Source organism: Cryptomeria japonica, unplaced genomic scaffold (genome assembly GCF_030272615.1).
Source record: "Cryptomeria japonica unplaced genomic scaffold, Sugi_1.0 HiC_scaffold_399, whole genome shotgun sequence".
In the NCBI taxonomy this organism is placed as follows: domain Eukaryota; kingdom Viridiplantae; phylum Streptophyta; class Pinopsida; order Cupressales; family Cupressaceae; genus Cryptomeria; species Cryptomeria japonica.
This window is the reverse complement of record NW_026729220.1, coordinates 130,001-137,737: the sequence shown is the minus strand read 5'-3', so window position 1 is coordinate 137,737 and position 7,737 is coordinate 130,001. Positions and strand designations below refer to the sequence as shown.

Sequence of the window (7,737 nt, the reverse complement as noted above, 5' to 3'; positions counted from 1 at the left end):
CGTTCTCGTCGGGGCCGGGCCGGGCCGGGGTGCGCTGCCCGCACTACCGCGCGCGCGGGGGGCGACACCGAGCGCGCACCCGAGGCGCCCCGAGCACACAGGCCACGGTGCAACCCGGGCGTTGTGCGCGCACCCCGGTGCGCCCGAGGTGCTGCGCGCGCACCCAGGTGAAATCGGTGTGCACCTCGGCCAGTGCGCGCTCGGTCGAGTCGCGCACGTTGGCCAAGGTGCACGGTGATGTTTCTTACTCTAAGGTTCCGCACCAGACGCCCGGGACAGGTGAGCGAAGCTGGGCGGGGCCGGGTGCGCGGCCGGGGCAGGTGCACGCAGCTGGAGAGAGCTTTGGAGCACACCAGAGGTGCGCACCTTGGAGCACACTTCGGAGCGCACCAATGATGCGCTCCATTCAAAAGTTTCCTGAAAAGGCAAAAAAAGTTGAGATTATAGAATTTCCCACTTGAGAGATTGTAAAAAAAAAAAATTTAAAATGAAGGAAACGCGGGTGCCAAGGTGTGCGCGCCCGGGTGCGCAGCCCAGCCAAGGTGTGCGCACCAAGGCGCCCACCCTGGCGAAGGTGCACGCAAGGTGCGCACCCGAGGCAAACCGGACAATTAACCCAACTTTCGACTTCGCGCGCACCTGCGCACCTTGGAGCGCACTTCGGAGCGCTCCTTGGTGCGCACCAATCTTGGGCACCTCGGAGTGCACCATGGCGCCCACCAAGGTGCGCACCCGGGGCAAACCGAGCTCCGACTTCGTGCGCACCTTGGAGCGCACGAAAGGTGCGCACCATGGCGCCCACCAAGGTGCGCAGCCCAGCCAAGGCGTGCGCATCAAGGTGCGCACCCTGGCGAAGGTGCGCACCCGGGGCAAACCGAGCTCCGACTTCGTGCGCACCTTGGAGCGCACAAAGGGTGCGCAACCCAGCCAAGGTGTGCGCACCCCGGGCAAACCGAGCTCCGAATCGTGCGCACCTTGGAGCACACTTCGGAGCCCTCCTTGGTGCGCACCGATGTTGCGCACCTCGGAGCGCACCCGGGGAAAACAATGCAATTAACCCGACTTTCGACTTCGTGGGCACCTCGGAGCGCTCTCGGGTTCGCACCTCGGAGCACACCGAGGTGCGCACCTTTGATGCGCTGCCTTCACCAATTTCCAGAAAAGGCAAGAAAACATTGAGAAGGTGTGCGCACCGAGGTGCCCACCCTGGCGAAGGTGCACGCGAGGTGCGCACCCGGGGCAAACCGGGCTCCGACTTCGTGCACGCCATGCTGCGCACCTTGGAGGGCCATGGTGCGCACCTTGGAGCACACTTCGGAGCGCTCAATGGTGCCCAACCCAGCCAAGGTGCCCACCGCGGCGAAGGTGCACGCGAGGTGCGCACCCGGGGCAAACCGGGCTCCGACTTCGTGCACGCCGCACCTTGGAGCACACTTCGGAGCGCTCCTTGGTGCGCACCAGGGCGCGCAACCCAGCCGAGGTGCCCACCCCGGCGAAGGTGCACGCGGGGTGCGCACCCGGGGCAAACCGGGCTCCGACTTCGTGCACGCCATGGTGCCCACCGCGGCGAAGGTGCACGCGAGGTGCGCACCCGGGGCAAACCGGGCTCCGACTTCGTGCACGCCGCACCTTGGAGCACACTTCGGAGCGCTCCTTGGTGCGCACCAGGGCGCGCAACCCAGCCGAGGTGCCCACCCCGGCGAAGGTGCACGCGAGGTGCGCACCCGGGGCAAACCGGGCTCCGACTTCGTGCACGCCATGGTGCCCACCGCGGCGAAGGTGCACGCGAGGTGCGCACCCGGGGCAAACCGGGCTCCGACTTCGTGCACGCCGCACCTTGGAGCACACTTCGGAGCGCTCCTTGGTGCGCACCATGGTGCCCACCAGGGCGCGCAACCCCGCCGAAGGTGCACGCGAGGTGCGCACCCGGGGCAAACCGGGCTCCGACTTCGTGCACGCCGCACCTTGGAGCACACTTCGGAGCGCTCCTTGGTGCGCACCAGGGCGCGCAACCCCGCCGAAGGTGCACGCGAGGTGCGCACCCGGGGCAAACCGGGCTCCGACTTCGTGCACGCCATGGTGCGCACCAGGGTGCCCACCGCGGCGAAGGTGCGCACCCGGGGCAAACCGGGCTCCGACTTCGTGCACGCCGCACCTTGGAGCACACTTCGGAGCGCTCCTTGGTGCGCACCAGGGCGCGCAACCCAGCCGAGGTGCCCACCCCGGCGAAGGTGCACGCGAGGTGCGCACCCGGGGCAAACCGGGCTCCGACTTCGTGCACGCCATGGTGCCCACCGCGGCGAAGGTGCGCACCCGGGGCAAACCGGGCTAGGACTTCGTGCACGCCGCACCTTGGAGCACACTTTGGAGCGCTCCTTGGTGCGCACCATGGTGCCCACCAGGCCGCGCAACCCAGCCAAGGTGTGCGCACCAAGGTGCACGCGAGGTGCGCACCCGGGGCAAACCGGGGTCCGGCTTCGTGCACGCCGCACCTTGGAGCACACATCGGGGCGCTCCCGGGTTCGCACCGGCGTTGCGCACCGTGGTGGGCACCTCGGAGCGCACCGTGGTGGGCACCTCGGAGCACACCAAGGTGGGCAGCGAGGTGCGCACCTTTGATGCGATGCCTTCACTAATTTCCATAAAAGGCAAAAAAAAACGAGATTTTAAAATTTCCGTTTTGAAAGATAGTGAGAAAAAGGGAATGCTGGTGCCATCTTGAGCCCGCCCTGGTGCGCAGCCCAGCCAAGGTGTGCGCACCAAGGTGCCCACCCTGGCGAAGGTGCGCGCCCGGGCAATTAACCCAACTTCCAACTTCGCGCGCGCCAGGGTGGGAGCGCACCCAACAACCGGGCCTGGGAAGAGCCAATGCGAGAAACCCCACCAAACGCTCTGACAAAAAAAGAGGGGGCGCTCCAGTAACCCCGCTTCGGAGCGCACCCTGGGCAAACCCAGCCAGGGTGCCCACCCCGGCCAAGGTGCAGGCGAGGTGCGCACCCGGGGCAAACCGGGCTCCGACAACGTGCACGCCGCACCTTGGAGCACACTTCGTAGCGCTCCCGGGTGCGCACCTCAGAGCACACCAAGGTGGGCAGCGAGGTGCGCACCTTTGATGCGCTGCCTTCACTAATTTCCAGAAAAGGCAAAAAAAAGAGGAGATTTTAAAATTTCCGTTTTGAAAGATAGTGAAAAAAACGGAACGCGGGTGCCATCTTGAGCCCGCCCTGGTGCACAGCCCAGGTAAGGTGCCCACCCTGGCAAAGGTGCGCACCCGGGCAATTAACCCTACTTCCGACTTCGTGCGCGCCAGGGTGGCAACCGGGCCTGGGAAGAGCCAATGCGAGAAACCCCACCAAACGCTCCGACAAAAAAAGAGGCGGCGCTCCAATAACCCCGCTTCGGAGCGCAGCCGGGGCAAACCCAGCCAAGGTGCCCACCCCGACGAAGGTGCACGCGAGGTGCGCACCCGGGGCAAACCGGGCTCCGACAACGTGCACGCAGCACCTTGGAGCACACTTCGAAGCACTCCCGGGTGCCCACCGGCGTTGCGCACCGTGGTGGGCAGCGAGGTGCGCACCTTTGATGCGCTGCCTTCACTAATTTCCAGAAAAGGCAAAAAAAAATGAGATTTTAAAATTTCCGTTTTGAAAGATAGTGAAAAAAACGGAACGCGGGTGCCATCTTGAGCCCGCCCTGGTGCGCAGCCCAGGCAAGGCATGCGCACCAAGGTGCCCACCCGCGGTGCACGCCCGGGGCAAACCGGGCTCCGACTTCGTGCAGGCCGCACCTTGGAGCACACTTCGGAGCGCTCCTTGGTGCGCACCATGGTGCCCACCAGGGCGCACCCGGGGCAAACCGGGCTCCGACTTCGTGCACGCCGCACCTTGGAGCACACATCGGAGCGCTCCCAGGTTCGCACCAGCGTTGCGCACCTTTGATGCGCTGCCTTCACTAATTTCCAGAAAAGGCAAAAAAAAACGATATTTTAAAATTTCCGTTCTGAAAGATAGTGAAAAAAACGGAACGCGGGTGCCATCTTGAGCCCTTCCTGGTGCGCAGCCCAGGCAAGTTGTGCGCACCAAGGTGCCCACCCTGGCGGAGGTGCGCGCCCGGGGCAAACCGGGCTCCGACTTCGTGCACTGCATGGTGCCCACCAAGGCGCGCAACCCAGCCAAGGTGCCCACCGCAGCGAAGGTGCACGCGAGGTGCGCACCCGAGGTGCACACCCGGGGCAAACCGAGCTCCGACTTCGTGCACGCCGCACCTTGGAGCACACTTCAGAGCGCTCCTTGGTGCGCACCAGGGCGCGCAACCCAGCCAAGGTGCTCACCCCGGCGAAGGTGCACGCGAGGTGCGCACCCGGGGCAAGCCGGGCTCGGACTTCGTGCACGCCGCACCTTGGAGCACACATCGGAGCGCTCCCGGGTTCGCACCAGCATTGCGCACCTTTGATGCGCTGCCTTCACTAATTTCCAGAAAAGGCAAAAAAAAAAAAAAAACGAGATTTTAAAATTTCCGTTTTGAAAGATAGTGAAAAAAACGGAACGCGGGTGCCATCTTGAGCCCGCCCTGGTGTGCAGCCCAGGCAAGTTGTGCGCACCAAGGCACCCACCCTGGCCAAGGTGGGTCACGGGGTGGGTCCTAGGGTGGGTAACGGGGTGGGTACTAAGGTGCGTGCCAAGGTGGGTCATGGGGTGGGTGCCAAGGTGGGCACCAGGGTGGGTGTGCACCAACCCTAGCCAGGGTAGGTCACGGGGTGGTTGTCGGGGTGGGCGTCAAGGAGCCAAGGTGGGTGGCAAGTAGCCAAGTTGCGTGCCAAGGTGGGTGTCGGGGTGGGTGCCAAGGATCCAAGGTGGGTGCCAAGGAACCAAGGTGGGTGTCTGGGTGGGTGCCGAGGTGGGAGCCAGGGTGGGTCCCAAGGTGAGTGCAAAGGTGGGTGCCAGGGTCAAGGTGAGTGCCAATGTGGGTTCCAAGGTGCCAGGGTCAGGGTGAGTGCCAATGTGGGTTCAAAGGTGCTAAGTTGGGTGCGAGGTTGGGTGCGAGGGTGGGTGGGTGCCAAGGTGTGCTAGGTGGAAGCCCGGGTGGGTCGGCATCCCATGGGTGTCGAGTTGGGTGCCTGATGGGTGCTTCTTGTCAAGTTTTAGTCGTCGGGACTCATTTCGAGCCTTAGAGGTCGTTTCTTGTCCGGTTGCCCTGTCTTCGACCTGGGAACCCAATTTTGGTCCTCGGGTCCCATTTTTTTTTGTCTCGCATCCCACTTTTGGCCTGTGGCCTTTTCGGGGTCGATTCTCGTTTTGGGCATCAGAGCATGTTTCTTCTCCTAAAACCCAATATTTGTTTATTAAGTCTCGGAACACATTTTTGTTCTCGTGGACCCATCATGGGTCTTGGAACGCATTTGTGGTCCTTGGGTCCCATTTTGCATCCCGAAACTTGTGTTTTGGTGCTTGATCCCTATTTTGGGTGCCCACCTTGCACCAAGTGCGCACCCGGGGCAAACCGAGCGCCTTGGTGCACCGGGGCAAGATCGAGCGTGCACCCGAGGCGCCCCGAACATGCACCAAGGTGCACTCGGCCCACATGTGAGCGCAGGTCGTTGCGCCCGAGGTGGTGTGTGGGCACCGCGTTGCAGACGGGACACTGCACGCACACGACGCCCCGTCCAGGTGCACGCACGTAGGCCGGGCCGGGTGCACACCCGACGCCCTAGCAAGGTGCGCGCACCCGGGCAGGGCTCACACTTGGCGAACGGGGCGCACTTCGCGAGGGAGGGTGTGCACCTCGACGGGGGTGGGTGGCCGGGGTGGATTCGCACGTGGGTCGCGGTTTGCTAAGTACACACTGCGACAAGCTCATAACGGGTGCGATCATACCAGCGTTAGTGCACCGGATCCCATCAGAACTCCGCAGTTAAGCGCGCTTGGGCCGGAGTAGTACTGGGATGGGTGACCTCCCGGGAAGTCCCGGTGTTGCACCCTTTTTTAGTTTTTCGCCGGGCGTCGCAATGCTATTTGAATAAACCTTTTGCCCGTTTGCGTTCTCGTCGGGGCCGGGCCGGGCCGGGGTGCGCTGCCCGCACTACCGCGCGCGCGGGGGCGACACCGAGCGCGCACCCGAGGCGCCCCGAGCACACAGGCCACGGTGCAACCCGGGCGTTGTGCGCGCACCCCGGTGCGCCCGAGGTGCTGCGCGCGCACCCAGGTGAAATCGGTGTGCACCTCGGCCAGTGCGCGCTCGGTCGAGTCGCGCACGTTGGCCAAGGTGCACGGTGATGTTTCTTACTCTAAGGTTCCGCACCAGACGCCCGGGACAGGTGAGCGAAGCTGGGCGGGGCCGGGTGCACGGCCGGGGCAGGTGCACGCAGCTAGAGAGAGCTTTGGAGCACACCAGAGGTGCGCACCTTGGAGCACACTTCGGAGCGCACCAATGATGCGCTCCATTCAAAAGTTTCCTGAAAAGGCAAAAAAAGTTGAGATTATAGAATTTCCCACTTGAGAGATTGTAAAAAAAAAAAATTTAAAATGAAGGAAACGCGGGTGCCAAGGTGTGCGCGCCCGGGTGCGCAGCCCAGCCAAGGTGTGCGCACCAAGGCGCCCACCCTGGCGAAGGTGCACGCAAGGTGCGCACCCGAGGCAAACCGGACAATTAACCCAACTTTCGACTTCGCGCGCACCTGCGCACCTTGGAGCGCACTTCGGAGCGCTCCTTGGTGCGCACCAATCTTGGGCACCTCGGAGTGCACCATGGCGCCCACCAAGGTGCGCACCCGGGGCAAACCGAGCTCCGACTTCGTGCGCACCTTGGAGCGCACGAAAGGTGCGCACCATGGCGCCCACCAAGGTGCGCAGCCCAGCCAAGGCGTGCGCATCAAGGTGCGCACCCGGGGCAAACCGAGCTCCGACTTCGTGCGCACCTTGGAGCGCACAAAGGGTGCGCAACCCAGCCAAGGTGTGCGCACCCCGGGCAAACCGAGCTCCGAATCGTGCGCACCTTGGAGCACACTTCGGAGCCCTCCTTGGTGCGCACCGATGTTGCGCACCTCGGAGCGCACCCGGGGAAAACAATGCAATTAACCCGACTTTCGACTTCGTGGGCACCTCGGAGCGCTCTCGGGTTCGCACCTCGGAGCACACCGAGGTGCGCACCTTTGATGCGCTGCCTTCACCAATTTCCAGAAAAGGCAAGAAAACATTGAGAAGGTGTGCGCACCGAGGTGCCCACCCTGGCGAAGGTGCACGCGAGGTGCGCACCCGGGGCAAACCGGGCTCCGACTTCGTGCACGCCATGCTGCGCACCTTGGAGGGCCATGGTGCGCACCTTGGAGCACACTTCGGAGCGCTCAATGGTGCCCAACCCAGCCAAGGTGCCCACCGCGGCGAAGGTGCACGCGAGGTGCGCACCCGGGGCAAACCGGGCTCCGACTTCGTGCACGCCGCACCTTGGAGCACACTTCGGAGCGCTCCTTGGTGCGCACCAGGGCGCGCAACCCAGCCGAGGTGCCCACCCCGGCGAAGGTGCACGCGGGGTGCGCACCCGGGGCAAACCGGGCTCCGACTTCGTGCACGCCATGGTGCCCACCGCGCCAAGGTGCACGCGAGGTGCGCACCCGGGGCAAACCGGGCTCCGACTTCGTGCACGCCGCACCTTGGAGCACACTTCGGAGCGCTCCTTGGTGCGCACCAGGGCGCGCAACCCAGCCGAGGTGCCCACCCCGGCGAAGGTGCACGCGAGGTGCGC

The 7,737-nt window shown here is 64.2% G+C and overlaps 1 non-coding gene across 1 annotated transcript; it reads left to right on the top strand.

Moving 5' to 3' along the window:
- The first annotated feature begins 5,859 nt into the window (after positions 1-5,859).
- On the top strand, positions 5,860-5,978 carry LOC131871354 (5S ribosomal RNA). Its single transcript, XR_009369586.1, has one exon. It is a non-coding gene; the product is annotated as a 5S ribosomal RNA (ribosomal RNA).
- The last annotated feature ends 1,759 nt before the right edge of the window (positions 5,979-7,737 follow it).